A 15,410-nucleotide genomic window follows, 5' to 3' on the forward strand; every position below is an offset into this window, starting at 1 on the left:
GGACTGTTTAACTACATTTAGTCCAGTTTTGCTTCGTTGCTGCACAGTAGCAACTCCCAAAGCACACAGAAATCAAAGGCTCCACCTCTGTCATCGGATGTAAGTAATATATCTGGGGGGAAAAAAATTCCCAATTTAGAAAGCCCATCTGTCAAGTGAGAGTACTGCATTGGTTTGGTTGGGGTTGTTGTTGTTATTGTTTGTTTAAGATAAGGTCTTGCTGTGTAGCTCTGGCTAGCCTCAAACGCACAATCCTCCTGTCGCATCGTCCCCAGTACTGTGTTTGCAAGCATGCGCCACCATGCACCAAAAGCACAGAGAGGGCAGGGTCTGGGCCCAGTTCATAAAGTGTGCACCTAGTATATATGAAGCTCTGGGTTTGGTCCCCAGCAATGCATGAACCAGAAGTGGTACAGCACACGGATAACCTCGGCACTGGGGAGATGGAGGCAGGAGGAATGTGGGGTCATTCTTGACACATTAGCAGATTAGAGGCCTGCCTGGGCTACGTGAGAAAACTGTTTCAGGAAGAAAAAAAAAGTATATGTCTTAGGGTTTTATTGCTGTGAACAGACACCATGACCAAGGCAACTCTTATAAGGACAACATTTAATTGGGGCTGGCTCACGGATTCAGAGATTCAGTCCATTATCATCAAGGTGGGAAGCATGGCAGCATCCAGGCAGGCATGGTGCAGGAGGAGCTGAGAGTTCTACATCTTAATCCCAAGGCAGCCACTGGACAGAGCTTGAGCCTAGGACCTCAGAGCCCACCCCCACAATGACACACCTCCTCCAACAAGCCCACACCTCCTAATTGTGTTGCTCCCTGTTGGCCAAGCATTCAAACATACGAGTCTATGGGGGCCAAACCTATTCAAACCACCGTAGTATATTAAAAAAACCTCGCTTTCTCACCGTGAGGCTGGGTCCTGTAGATACTGTTCTCTGCTAACTGATATTTTGGTTTGGGACTTTTGCAAAAGTTACGAGCCTGGTTTGAGTCTCATTCGTAAAAGCAGAGATGACCAAGCAAAGACAATCTAGTGAGAGCCTGTGTTCTGTGGCTGTCACACCAACTTCACTCCCCTTTAATATTACTGAGACTGCTTGTAGACTAAGATCGATTACAGTTGTAGTTGGTATTATTATGGGTTAGTTAATCACCCATCACCCCACCTGGGAGGGAACTCTTCCCCTGAGGTTAGAGTTGACCATGAGCCTAGCTCTGGCCAGTGGAAAGTAACCTGGCTTGAAATTCCCAGATTATTTCATTGACAGCTCAAGGTTTTAAATCTAATTTAGGATTCCCTGAATTGAGCCCATTAGCCAGAGACATTCTCTGTGGCTACCTTCCTCGATCTCCTTTTTTGTTTGTTTGTTTGTTTGTTTTGTCTACAAGTGGGGCTTCCTACATAGCCCAGGCTGGCCCCAAATTCTAATCCTTTTTCAGCTTCTTGAATGCTGGGAACCCAGCCTTGTCCTGCCAGGCCCGGTCCCTAATTACTTTTATTCAAATGGAAACACTTTACTTTCTCCATGTGTCTGGCTGTTCCCTGGCTATTGGAGGATCAAACCCAGGACTTCATATACACTAGGCAATACCAGGTTGGATCTTACCCAATGTAGCTACTTGGGTGCCTTAAGTTTCTATTGCTGTGATAAAACACCATCACCAAAGGCAACTTGGGGAAAGCAGGGCTTATTTCATCTTATAACTCTTAGGTTGCAGCCCATCACTGGAGGAAGTCAGAGCAGGAACTGAAGCAGAGGCCATGAAAGAACTATGCTTACTGGCAGCCAGAGCTACCTGCCCAGGGAAGGCACCACCCACAGACAGCTGGGCCCTCCCATATCAATCGCCAATCAAAAAGATGCCCCGCATGCCAGCTCGCAGGGGCATTTTCTCAACTGAGTTCCCTCTTCCCAAATGTTGGCAGCTTGTGTCAAGTTGATATAAAGTAGCAAGCATACTGGGTATTTCACATTATGGATGGTTCTCTGACTACCTCTCGGTTGATTGCCAGCTTCTCACTACACCAAACTAAACTGCAAAGAAACAAACTTCTAGGTATACTTTCTGTGGCCTTGTGGGGGTATTTCTGTAGGATAAAGTCTTCCAGTGGTGTTTCTGGGTCAAAGATTATATGCATTTTTAATTTCGATGGATAGAGCCAAATGGCTCTCCAAAAGGGTTGTATCAATTTGCACTCCTACCAAGAGGGCCTGAGAGGGCCCATTTCACCGCTCAGAATTTAAAAGTGCTTAATCAGCCACGGGCTTGATGAACACTTCAGAGGCTGTTAGAGAAATACAGAGAATGCATATGTTCACATCATTAACGTGACCCCCATATGATGCTCTGGCTCTGGGGAAGTAGGTCTTGCCTGGCCCCCATGGTCAGAGCTGTGTCGCTAGACCACTTCTGTGAACCTGACAGATTTCCATGTCACAGTGAAGGTTGGGAGAAAGTGGGTGCAGGCAGATGAGGAAGCACCATGGCTGATGTCCTCTACTGGGAACCATCTTGCTACACAAATCAAGGGGCCGGAGTGTCACTTAGAGGTAAAACAGGTGCACACTATGTGCAAGCAAGGCCCTGGGTTCTGGCCTTCAGCACTTCGACAGAAACAAGCAGCCCTCCGACATCAGAGAACAGATTCTTCTTTAAAAAGAGCATTAACAAAAATAATCACTTCTGAAGTAACAATCTCCCCTCTCCTCCCCCTCCCCCTCCCCCTCCCCCTCCCCCTCCCCCTCCCCCTCCCCCTCCCCCTCCCCCTCCCCCTCCCCCTCCCTCTCCCCCCCAGGGTTGTTGGGGAGGGGGACAGGAGGGAGGGAGAGGGAGGGAGAACAGAATTACTGGGTAGACTGTAGGGACAGCAGACTGGGCAGTAACTCTCCTTAAACTGAGTTAACTCCAGTACCCTTACCACAAATGACAAATGGCTTATCCCCATGTGGTCTGCATTTTGAGCAGCGCTTATAGGTTTTGGAACATGTGCCATCTCTTTCTCTCCAATTGCTGCTAACCTCCGCGGAGCCTGCTGGGGAAGGCCACAAGCCCAGCTGCACACAGCCAGCTGGCCCGTCAGCAGTGTGGCACCAGACAGACGCAGATAAGGAACCAGAGTGCCACCACATGCCCTGGCATCTTTGTGTCTCCACGAAGTGCTATAGTGCTCTAATTGGAAACCGCCTGCAGAGTCAGTGTCATGAGGACACCAAGCTTTGCTCTTTAGACCAGCAGGGTGGCCTTATTCTGTTCATGGTACTGCTGCCACAAACACCTTCTGGTTTCTGTGTTCCAAGACACTGAGCCAGGGTCAGGAGAGATCCAGATTCCTTCTTCGTGGAGGTCAGAAGACAGACACAACTCCATCCATCCTGGCCAATCTGGATGTTTCCTCAGTCATGATCCTGGGGGAAGGAGCACGGCCAAGGTCAAGCAAGGTCTCGTAGTTATGGCCATGAGACCCCCGTCATGGTCGTCAACTTCTCTTTCCACTCCTCTGGATTTCATCTGTGAAACAGGGTATTCAGCTCAGCAAGGCCTAACTGCCCTCCTTCTGGTCTAATATCCCATTGTCATTATCTTCAAGTGGGTCCAGGAAGCCACCAGAAGTTCTCCTCGGTGGTAGGACTGATCAGATTAAGCCCATTTCCGATGTGCTTAACCTTGTCTACTAGCCTCCAAAAGCCTTCCACTTAGACAAGTCCATCTCCTCTTGGCTGCTCATAAGATTACCTGGGGAGCTTTAAAAAGCTTAATACCCAGGCTGCAGCCCAAGCCAATTATATTAGTCCCCCCTGGAGGTAGGGCCCAGGCATCAGGTGTGTGTGTGGGAGTGTGGTGGTGGTGTATGTTGTATATTAATATGTGTGTTTTGTTTGTGTGGTATGTATATGTATGTTTTGTTTGTATGTGTGTGTTGTGTGTGTATTGCTGTGTGTTATGTGTGATGTGTGTGTGGTGTGTGTGTGTTTCATGTATATTTGTGTGGGTATGTCTGTGTATGTATGTGTTGTGAATGTTAAATGTGTCGTGTATGTATTATGCATGTTGTGTGTGTGGTATGTGTATGTATGTTTTGTTTGGATGTGGTATGTGTGTAGTGTGGTTCGTGTGTGTGTGTGTGATATGTGTGTGTGTGGTATGTGTGTGGTGTGTGTGTGATATGTGTGTGTGTGGTATGTGTGTGGTGTGTGTGTGGTGTGTGTATATGCTATGTATGTTATGTGTTATATGTGGGGGTGGTGGTGTGTGTATGAGTGTTTTGTTTGTATGTGTATATGTCTGACATGGGTTGAGCCCAGGGCTTTGTGTCAAATGCCCAGTCATTGAGGGAGGCGCCAGTCTGATACAACTGTCAAATTACCAAGTGACTTCCGCTGTAGCTAAGGCCAGATGCCCCAGCTCAGGGAGGTGCATCTTCAGGCTCCAGAATTGTTGGTGAGCCTCGTCCCTTGTGTCTGGTTGCTCTCCCCCTACTCTCTGGTGACCTTTTAAGAAGTTAATTCTTCCCTCTCTTCTCTTGCTCTGGCCTGTCATTGAGTTCGCCCAGCTGATTGCAGAGCCTGTGATTGAGGACCTCTTCTGACCGATTCCCTTTCCCCCAAAATTAACGTGATCATTAAGGCTTATAATTTCACTCACCAGTGCTATCAATCAAGGGTCTGTGAAAACGGAGTTAAGAGTCCTTTTGTAATTGGCAGCAGCCTGGGATCCTGAGCACAGCTCATGGTCTGTGGGGAGGCTGGAGGAAAGGGGAGGGGCTGCTGCAGAACAGAGCTGTACCCCTGCACTGACTCCCAAAGCCTGCCTCCCCCCGGAGCTACTAAGCTTCAGTCTCCATCTTCTGTGGACCTTGAAAGGAGGAAGGGAGGTCTTCCCACCACGGACATCTCTCAGTAGCAGAGCAGGTCTCCCCAGAAGCCCTGGAATAAGAGAGATGAGTACATTCCTTATACAAAATGGAGAACTCAAGTCTGGCTGGGGAGGAGCAGTTAGTCTGGGTTTTCCATAGTTCAAAGTGGAGCTGAGGCCGCCAGACCCAACAGGCTTTTTGCTCACTCATGCCTGCTTTTGTTGTGTAGGGATACCTCAGAACTACAGACGCTACAGCTGAGCCCAAAGCAACGCATATTGTGGCGGCGCCTCCCCACGACCCAGGGAACTCCAAGCTGCTTCTGCATATAGGAAACGGTGGATCAGACCAGCCCTGGGAGAAGAGCTTAGTTCTTCGTGGGAGGGCTTGGATGTCTGGTTCCAATTCTAACCTAGGGAGTGCCTCATGGAACACTTGATACATACACGGTAGGTGGCATGTAGGCCAGAGGTGAGGGGATAGCTATTTCAAATCCAACATTATGCTGTAACAGGAAAATAGAGGCAAAAAGATCAGGAGTTCAAGACCATCCTCAACTATACAGCAACGTCAAGGTCAGCCTTGGCTACAGAGGACCTTGTCTCAAGAAAGCAAACCAAGAATAACAGCAATAAGAAATCAAGTACAGGGCTGGAGAGATGGCTCAGTGGTTAAGAGCACTGACTGCTCTTCCAGAGGTCCTGAGTTCAATTCCCAGCAACCACATGGTGGCTCACAACCATTTGTAATGGGGTCTGATGCCTTCTTCTGGTGTGTCTGAAGAGAGCAATGGTGAATACACAAAATCTTGAAAAAAAATAATTTTTGAAAAAAAAAAAAAAAAAAGAAGCTGGGCGGTGGTGGTGCACACCTTTAATCCCAGCACTTGGGAGGCAGAGGCAGGAGGATTTCTGAGTTCGAGGCCAGCCTGATCTACAGAGTGAGTTCCAGGATAGCCAGGGCTACACAGAGAAACCCTGTCTCGAAAAACAAAACAAAAAGAAAAAGAAATTAAATACAACATTAAAACAGCATGCAATATCTTTTTTTCTTCTTTCTCTTTTGAAGACAACAGCAGGAAAATCTGCAGGCTGAGAAAGCTGCTTCTAACTGTGGCTCCTCAAGGCAGGTATCTCAGCTTTCACTTTTCTAGTTGCTGTGCACACACCAACATATATATGAATAGTTGCACTCAGCGCACACACACACACACACACACACACACACACACATATATATATATACACACACACATATATATATCAAAACCTGTGATCTCCTGGTTCTTGGTTCCCTACTTCCTGAGGTGAGGACTCCAGCAGAAGGTGGGTTCTGGGAATCTGCATTTAACAACCCTCCAACAGCTGGCTCTGGGTCCATGCTCATCTAAAACACTGCTTGACATGACACTTGAGGTGCCTTTCTTCTGGGGCCATAAGTAATATCAAGGGTCATCTCTTTCATTTAGAGCTCTTCCAATCTGGGCACAAGAGAACAACTCTTCATAAAAGCAGGTCCTGGCTGGCGAGACCATGTCCCATGGCTGGGAATAGCTCAGAGGGTAAAGGTGTTTGCCATGAAGCCTGGCCTCCAGGGTGTGAGCCCCAGGATCACATGGTAGATGGTAAGAACCAGCTCCCAAAGTTGTCTGCACACACGCACACCCACACATCTGTACCTCCGTGAAGAGAGAATGGACCAAGCGAGGGTGTGGCTGTGTAGACCTAGGGTAGTGTAAACCTGTAATCCCACCACTTGGGAAGTGGAAGTGAGAGGATCAGGAGTTGAAGGCTAACCTTGGCTATGTATCTGGGTGGAGGCTAGTCAGGGATACAGGAGACCCTGCCTCAAAAGAACAAGAATGAAAACAAGCAGGAAGTGTGGGCCACGTTTAGGACTTCTGCACCATACCAGACTGTTTGTAGGTGTCTGCTGTCCAATCGGTGTCCTGGAAGGTAGTGTCATCCGAGATCATGCCGACATTGTGAAGGTCCTGTCCTACTCCTCAGGACCCAAGAACATTGTTCCTGGTTCCTGGGTGCAGGAACTCAACACTCGTTCGAGCTAGTGGATGAGAGTTTTCCTTCCATCTGCTTGGGGGAAGGGGTCTGAACAGTCAGTCTGGTGAAGGTGTCAGTGCAGAGTAGCCTGGCTCATGGGGATGAGAACGGCCTCCTCCCAGGCCCACGTGTCTGAATACTTGCTCCTCAGTTGGGGAATGGTATGGGAAGGATTAGGAAGTGCACTTTTGTGGGAGGTGTGTTATTGGGGGTGGGGCTTGGGAGTTTGTGCTGTTGCCTGCTTGCTGTTAGAGACGTGAGCTCTCAGCTGCTGTTAGAGCATCCTGCCACCTCCACTCCATTGTGGACTCTTAAACCCTGAAACCACAAGCCCCTTCAGAACGATTCCTCCTCCTCTTCCTCCTCCTCCTTTTCTTCCTCCTTCTCCTCTTCTTCCTCCTCCTCCTCCTCCTTGTTTGCCTGCATGTTTATGTCTGTGTGAGAGTTTTGGATCCCTTGGAAGTGAAGTTACAGATAGTTGTAAGCTGCTATGTAGGGGCTGGGAACTGAACCTGGGTCCTCTGGGAGAACAGCCAGTGCTCTTAACCGCCTAGCCCCCAAACTGTTTCTTCTATAAGTTGCCTTGATCATGATGTCTTTCCACAGCAATAGAAAAGTACCTTAAGACAGACACTGTGGCTCCTGGAAGCATATCCTTTTTCCCCGTGTCCCCCTAGTTCTTCACACCAGCTCTCTTGTCCTCTCAAGCCTCACTATGATGGTCTCCTATGCTGTCTAGCTTTAGGCCAACTCGACACGGGATGGAGTCATCTGGGAAAAGGGAACCCCAGTTGAGAAAATGCCTCCATATGATCAGGAGATAGAGAAGTCTACAGAGCATCTTCTTAACTAGTGATCAATGGGGAGGGTCCAGCCCACTGTGGGCGGTGCCATCCCTGGGCAGGTAGTCCTGTGTTCTATAAGACAGCAGGCTGAGCAAGCCATGGAGAGCAAACCAGAAAGCAGCCCTTCTTCACAGCCTCTGCATCAGCTGCGGCATCAGCTCCTGCCTCCAGGTTCTTGCCCTGCTTGAGTTCCTGTCTTGGCTTCCTATAATAGACTGTGATTCAGGATGTGTAAATCAAACAAACCCCTTTCCCCCCAAGTTGCTTTAGTCACGGTGTTTTATCACAGCAATAGAAACCATAACTAAGGCATCTCCTCATGGAGAGTTACTTTGCTCAGTAACGGGACTTGAGGGTCTAGAGGAAATGTCTGCCTCATTTCTCACTGTTTGCATGAAACCCTGTGTGAAGGCTTTTTGCTGCTGTTACAGAATGCTAGAAATAACTCGAGAGAGAAAGAGTTTGTTTGCGGCTCATCATTCATAATCCTTGGTCCGTGGGGTGGTGGCGAGGCAGAACAACATGGTAATGAGAGGATATGACAAACAGGAAGAAAGGAAAGGGGGGGCTGGGGAATCTGATAGAATTTTCAAGAAGATGCTCCTCTGGATAGATTGTCACCACCTCTCAAAAGAGTGCCATGCCCTAGAGGGCCAAGCTCTCCCCCCACAAGGCTGTGGGGGACACGTCAAAATTATTCCTCGACACACCCAAGCCTGGAATTGGTGCATCTATTAAAAAAAACAAAACAAAACAAAAAACAGTAATGAGACTGGGTTCCAAAGCGCTGGTAAATGCAGACACACAGTGAGCAAATAATGCAGCCACTCGGAGGAGTACTCTAATCCTGCCCTGCCTGGCTGGCAGCTTTCAGAAAAAAAGAGGGGGCTCTCTGCCTCACATAGATTCTCTGAAAGAGTAAGGCAGTGACCAGGCCAGCTACCCATATGGCTGTAATGGTTTGAATATGCTTGGCCCAGAGAGTGGCACTATTAGGAGGTGTGGCCTCGTTGGAGGAAATGTGTCACTGTGGGGGTGAGCTTTGAGGTCCTATCCTTAGGCTCTGCCCAGGGTGGAAGAGACCCTCTTCCTGGCTGTCCTCAGATCAAGATGTAGAACTCTCAGCACCTTCTCCAATGCCATGCCTGCCTGAATGCTGCCATGCTTCCTGCCATGATAATGGACTGAACCTCTGAACCTGTAAGCCAACCCCAATTAAATGCTGTCCTTATAAGAGTTGCCTTGGTCATGGTGTCTCTTCACAGCAATAGAACCCTAAGATGGCCTGCCCTGAATTTCCTTGGTCTTTCAAGCCATAGAAAAATGTATAAATGGTGGATGAACGTTATCTCCAGGCTTTACACATGTGTATCAGACGGTTTCTAAAGATAGGGAAGGAACCTGCTTCCCAATCAGCACCCACGTCCCTCATATTGTCCCCTCAGTCCTCACTCTCTCTTAATTGCTCATTACTGCAACTTGAAGGCTCGGAAGAGTTCAATGACAAACTGTCACATCTGAAAGCCTGCAACTAGACACACCTGATAAATAATTTCTCCACAAGGGAAACGAGCCAATTCGAGCCAGATTAAATTATATTTAAGGCAGGTTTACTGGGAAGCTGCTCTTGGAGGAGTTCACTGACCCCAGGAACAGAGACCAGGGGAGTCATCATGGTGAGAGGGAAGAGAGAAGGGAAGAGAAAGGGTGTGTGTGTGTGTGTGTGTGTGTCTGGGGGGGGGGAGGGAGGGAGAGAATCAGAGAAAGAAAGAGAGAGAGAGAGAGGGGGAGAGAGAGAAAGAGAGAGACAGAGAGAGAGAGGAGAGGAGGAGAGAGCACCCAGGAAAGACCAAAATGTCTGGCTTATATAGGGAGAGCCTTTGGGGGAAGGGCAGCCCAGCCCCTGGCTGGAAAGTTCAGGGTTGACGGCTGGTTATGCCATATAGGGACTGAGGGATGCTGGGAAAGCCTGGAGGCCGGGTCTGCCTTAGTATGTAAGATAAGCGACTCAGTTACCTGTCCCCAGGTCTGAAGCCAACCAACACCGTCTCTGAGAAGTCACAGCATTTCTCTCTAGGACCTTTATGTTGGGTAGGATTTTCAAATGCATATTTTAACAGAACCGATAACTTGCCTTAAATCCACACTCACTTTGAATAAAGTACAACATCATGGACCAGCAAGATATCCAGTGAGGAAAGGTACCTGCTGATGAACGTTTGATTCCTGGAACTCACATGGTAGAAGGAGGAAACCTTCCTCCGTGGCTTGTTCTCTGACCTCTGCAAGTGTGTGATGGCATGCACACCCCCACACACCAATAATAATATATAATATCACAATCATACACGTGCTTCTCTCTGAGATGATTTGCTAGTCTCTGGGTGCTGGGCATGTCTATGTCTATGAGAACACAGGGGAGCATATGAGAGAGCCAGAGGTTCTGGGGAAACAGAGCTGGCGCTTTATTAGTACGTACTTCCTCAGAAGACGGAAGGCAAGGTCAACAAGGCCTAAAGACAAGGCTTAGCCAATCTGAATTGTGAGGAAAATCACCCTAACTTCTTCTGTTGTGAATATGTAGAAGGAAATCTACACAGCTGCTCTATCGCCAACATGGTGTCACAGAGACCAAACCCTTGCTAGCCTGCACCGTCTCCAACCCTGAGGCCTGGCCCTGCCACACCCAGCTCTGTCTCAGTCTCTGAAGTGTAGCTCTCACCCTCATCAGCGAAGCTTTGTGCAGGAGATGGGGCCCATGACAAATGCACAGCGGACTGTGGGATGTCCAGCCCCCATTGGCACATCTACAACACAACCGCTCCACCTTAGGCTCAGGGGTCTCATCTTGGAAGAGGAGGGTGTGGGGATGACGGAGAGCCAGTGGACCAGGAAGTCTTTCATGAGATAATATCTTCTCCATGATAGGGAAGCTGCTCCCAGGAAAGTTTATCGTTACTGTCACCTAGACACGACCTGTACTTGACAAGCCCAGCTGATGTGCCAGTGTTGGTGTGTGTGTGTGTGTGTGTGTGTGTGTGTGTGACAATAATAATTAAAAGAGAGACGATGAATTTGGGAGGAAGTAGGAGGGACAAGGGAGGAGTCAGAAGTGATATAAACGGAGTACTCGTGTATGGAATTGTTTTTAAATAGTGAATATTTCGACTAGTTGGGTAAGCCATATTGGATTAGACCACTTAGCTTGTCATGTGGAAGCCACACGATTGTCCTTTACAGTCACACTCTGTCTACTGGAGAGTGGCCTTCCTGGTTCGATGGTATGTCTGTCTGGGTTGCATTCCCGTAGAAACCAAGATGGGCCTCAGAAGAGTGCAGGGCTGGCTCTCCTATGGGTCATTTCTTTCTTTTTAAAATTATTTTATTTTATGTGCATGAGAGTTTTGCCTGCATGTATGTTTATACACCACTTGCACACTCGGTACCTATGAAGGCCAGAAGAGGGTGTTGGAAATTGAACCCTGGTCCTCTGGAAGAGCAGCCAGTGCTCTTAACCACTGAGCCATCTCTCCAGCCCCAACCTATGGGTCATTTCTTGATGGCAGGCCACAGCTGTCATCCAGAACCCCTTTTTCCCTCCTTGGTGGCAATTGTCCCCACAGGTCCAGTCTCAGCAGCCTATGCCTTCATCTTTTTTACATCTTGCCTTTGTTGTTGTTGTTTTGTTTTTGTTTTTTCGAGACAGGGTTTCTCTGTGTAGTCCTGGCTGTCCTGGAACTCACTCTGTAGACCAGCCTGGCCTCTAACTCAGAAATCCACCTGCCTCTGCCTCCCAAACACTGGGATTAAAGGCGCCACCACTGCCCGGCTTGCCTTTGTTTTTGTAGTTGGTTCTTTTTCTAAAACTCTCCCCAGATTATACAGTTTGACTCTGAGTGGCTAGCTGTTTGCTGTCGGAACCTTGACAGTTCTGAAAAGGATTGAGCAAGTTTTAGTGTTTCCATGCCTTTCTAAGCATTGTCTTCATTGTCTGGCCCACATAAACATAGGGTTTATTACAAAGAAAGGGAGGGGGAGGTTTGATCCTGACATCAAAATTGGTTAGGAACAAGAAGACTGACTCAGTGGCCCAGGGAGTACTTAGCATGTCCTTCTGGGTTGGATCCGGAGGATGACCCTGTGCAGAGCTCTCTGCAAACATGCATGACTCAGCACACAAGCCCCTCCCTCGTGATGATCAGGTGCTGTGTTAGGACCAATCAGCCCTCCGCCACACCCCTAAGCGCCCTTATGTACCCTACCCGTGGAACAGAGTAGAGCTGTCCCACTGCAGCTGACCTGGGAAGTTCTTACATCACACGGCCTTCTGAACCCTGCTTGCCGCTTCTGCTCTCTCCATCATCAAGGGCCGTGGACATGGCCCCTGAACCCCCGAGAAGGGAAATCCACAACATCCCTAATCATAGTCCACTGAGGGAAGCCAAGGCAAGAACTCAAACTGGAGGAGGGGGACTTGGAGGACTGCTGCTTAGTGGCTTACTCCCTGTGACTTGTTAGCCTGCTTTCTTATAGAACCTAGGGCCACTAACCAGGGGCTGGCCCCACCCACAAGGGTTGTGCCTTCTCCATCAATCACTAATTAAGAAAATGACCTACGGGTTTTTCTACAGCCCAGTCTTATGGATGGATGCATTTTTTTTTTTTTTTCAATGGAAGATCCCTACTCTCAGATCTTGGCTAGCCGCGTCAGATCGGCTGGTGCGAGCGCACGCGCCCACCGAGTCTGAAGCGGCAGCGCTGCAATTCAGTGGCGCTGTTCAGTCAGCCGTCGGGTCGGCAGCTTACAGGTATGGCCCTCATAGATTCATGTTTGAATGCTTGGCCATAGGGCACTGTTAGGAGCTGTGGCCTTATTTGAGAAGGTGTAGACTTGTTGGAGGAAGTGTGCCACTGTGGAGGTGTGTGTCACTGTGGAGGTGTGTGTCACTGTGGAGGTGTGTGTCACTGTGGAGGTGTGTGTCACTGTGGAGGTGTGTGTCACTGTGGAGGTGTGTGTCACTGTGGAGGTGTGTGTCACTGTGGAGGTGTGTGTCACTGTGGAGGTGTGTGTCACTGTGGAGGTGTGTGTCACTGTGGAGGTGTGTGTCACTGTGGAGGTGTGTGTCACTGTGGAGGTGTGTGTCACTGTGGAGGTGTGTGTCACTGTGGAGGTGTGTGTCACTGTGGAGGTGTGTGTCACTGTGGAGGTGTGTGTCACTGTGGAGGTGTGGTGTGCCTTTGAGGTCTTACATGCTCAAGCTACATTCAGTGTGAAACACATTCAGTCTCTTCCTTGCTGCCTGCAGATCAAGATGTGGATCTCTCAGCTCCTCCAGCACCACGTCTGCCTGCCCAATGCCATGCTTCCCGCCATGATGATAATGGACTGAACCTCTCAAACTATAAGCCTGCCCCAATTGTTTTCTTTTCTAAGAGTTGCCTTGGTCACGGTGCCTCTTCACAGCAATGGAAACCCTAACTAAGACAAGGACTTTAAGGCCTCAGACCCATAAGACATTTGCAAAGCTGTTCCCCACGTAGGCTGGAATGGAAGGGCTTTGCTCCTGAATCTGGGTATTTGTGGATGATTGATGCTTGTGTGCAAAGACTGTCAAATGGCTTCCTCCTCTCTGACTGTAGACTGCTCACCTACAGAGACCTCCTAAGGACACTAGACAATCCCTTCCTCTGCTGTGCCTGACAGACACCAGAGGTTCCCAGTTGAGAACAACTATGAACCTTTTCTGTGCTCCATCACCGCTCTTGCCAGAGATCCAGGGCCCAAGCCACAAACCACATTTCCTTTTTTGTTAATTTAATAGCTTGATATAGTTATTGCATTTATATTCATGAGATCATTTATATTTTAATACTTAAAAGGTAGTCTATTTAAAATTTCCACTGGCTGCTTTAGTCTTTTGTTTGGTGAACTTCCAGGTATTGGAAGGTCTGAGGACATTTGCACAGTCCTTGCTTGAGGCAAGAGGAGATTCCTTCTGTCTCAGGAATCCCAGGGCAAGTCCAAGGAAAGGCCATCTGTCCATAATAGTTAATACCTACAAAATGATTAGTTTGGCAGCTAAAGAGAGGAGTCTAGGTGAGGTGGAAAAGTGTAAGCCGCCGACCTGACGGCTGACTAAACGCCAGCTGCTCTGACGCGGCAATCCAAGATGGCGCCTGCTTAGGCTCTGGTAGTGACTACCAGTGCACTGCGCATGCACAGTGCACTTTGGAATTTGGCTCCAGCCCCTCCCGAACGGGGCATGCAAATGAGGTACCACTAGGGTACCACGAACCTGGCCAATCACCCCCTCCCGGGCAGAGTATACATATGAGGCACTGCAAATTGACCAATCGTGCACCTCCATGCGCTTTGCCCTGCCCAGGGCTGAGGGTATATAAACAGCCCATTCTGGGCATCCGAGGTCTCTCCCAGAAATCTAAAAGAGCGCTTCTACAATAAAGGCTGTTGAGAAGGATCCGGTTTGTCGCGTCTTCCTTGCTGATCTAGCGGGGGGGTGGGGGTGGGGGGGTGGTAGGGGGTGGTAGGGTGGGGGGGTGGGGGGGTGGGGGTGGGCCGACAGAAAAGGGACGGAGAAGACCCATATATACTCCACCGGTCCCTGGCTTGTCAGGTGGGAGGTGTATTTATTGGCCCTCACCTTCAGAGCTGTCTTTGTGTTCCTTTCCTGTGGCCCATCCCACACATCACCCTCAATTCTCTTCCTATCAGCAGCCCCTGGGCTGGAGGACAAAGGGTATGTAGCAAATGTTTATTTGGTATGAAATCAGACCAATGTATGCCCAGAGAGAGTTGGTTGGTTGCAGCTGCATTTCTGAGCAAGCACAGATGACAGGTGGAAACAACACTTTGTGAATGGGCTTTAGGCGTCAGTCATTCCTCCACAAAGAACTGCTGGTTTTTTATTTGATTTCCATATTTTTCTTCTTTTTCATTTTCTTTTTTTTTAAAGATGTATTTATTAGGGTGGTGAGATGGCTCAGTGGTTAAGAGCACAGACTACTCTTCTGGAGGTCATGAGTTCAAATCCCAGCAACCATATGGTGGCTCACAACCATCCTTAATGAGATCTGATACCCTCTTATGGATGTCGAAGACAGCTACAGTGTACTTAAATATAATAAACAAACAAACAAACAAACAAACTTTTGGGCTGGAGAGGCCAGAGCAAGTGGGGCCTGGAGTAAGTGGGGGCCAGAGCGAGTGGAGGCTGAAGCAAGAGAGAGAAGGGAAGGTATGTGGGGGGAGAGTTTTAAAACAAAACAAAACAACAAAAAAGATCTTATGTATGTGAGTACACTGTCACTGTCTTCAGACACACCAGAAGAGGGCATCAGATCCCATTGCAGATGGTTGTGAGCCACCATGTGGTTGCTGGGAATTGAACTCAAGACCTCTGGAAGAGCAGATGGTGCTCTTAACCACTGAGCCATCTCTCCGACCCTTGATTTCCAATTTTTAAAATTAGATTCATTTTCAAATTACATCACTGTGTGGGTGTGTAGGTAGATGAGCCCACTGGGTCCAGGGGTCAGCTCCTTTGGAGCTGGAGTTAAAGAGGCCTGAGCCACTCGAAATGGGAACTGAACCTGGGTCTCTGCAAGAGCTGTATCCAT

The 15,410-nt window shown here is 48.7% G+C and overlaps 1 long non-coding RNA gene across 1 annotated transcript; it reads left to right on the forward strand.

Moving 5' to 3' along the window:
- Positions 1–12,055: 12,055 nt before the first annotated feature.
- Positions 12,056–14,251, forward strand: LOC143435319 (uncharacterized). The gene is made up of 2 exons (XR_013105508.1): positions 12,056–12,580; positions 13,079–14,251. It is a non-coding gene; the product is annotated as an uncharacterized LOC143435319 (long non-coding RNA).
- Positions 14,252–15,410: the final 1,159 nt, after the last annotated feature.

The sequence above is a fragment of the Arvicanthis niloticus genome, chromosome 20, assembly GCF_011762505.2.
Source record: "Arvicanthis niloticus isolate mArvNil1 chromosome 20, mArvNil1.pat.X, whole genome shotgun sequence".
Lineage (NCBI taxonomy): Eukaryota > Metazoa > Chordata > Mammalia > Rodentia > Muridae > Arvicanthis > Arvicanthis niloticus.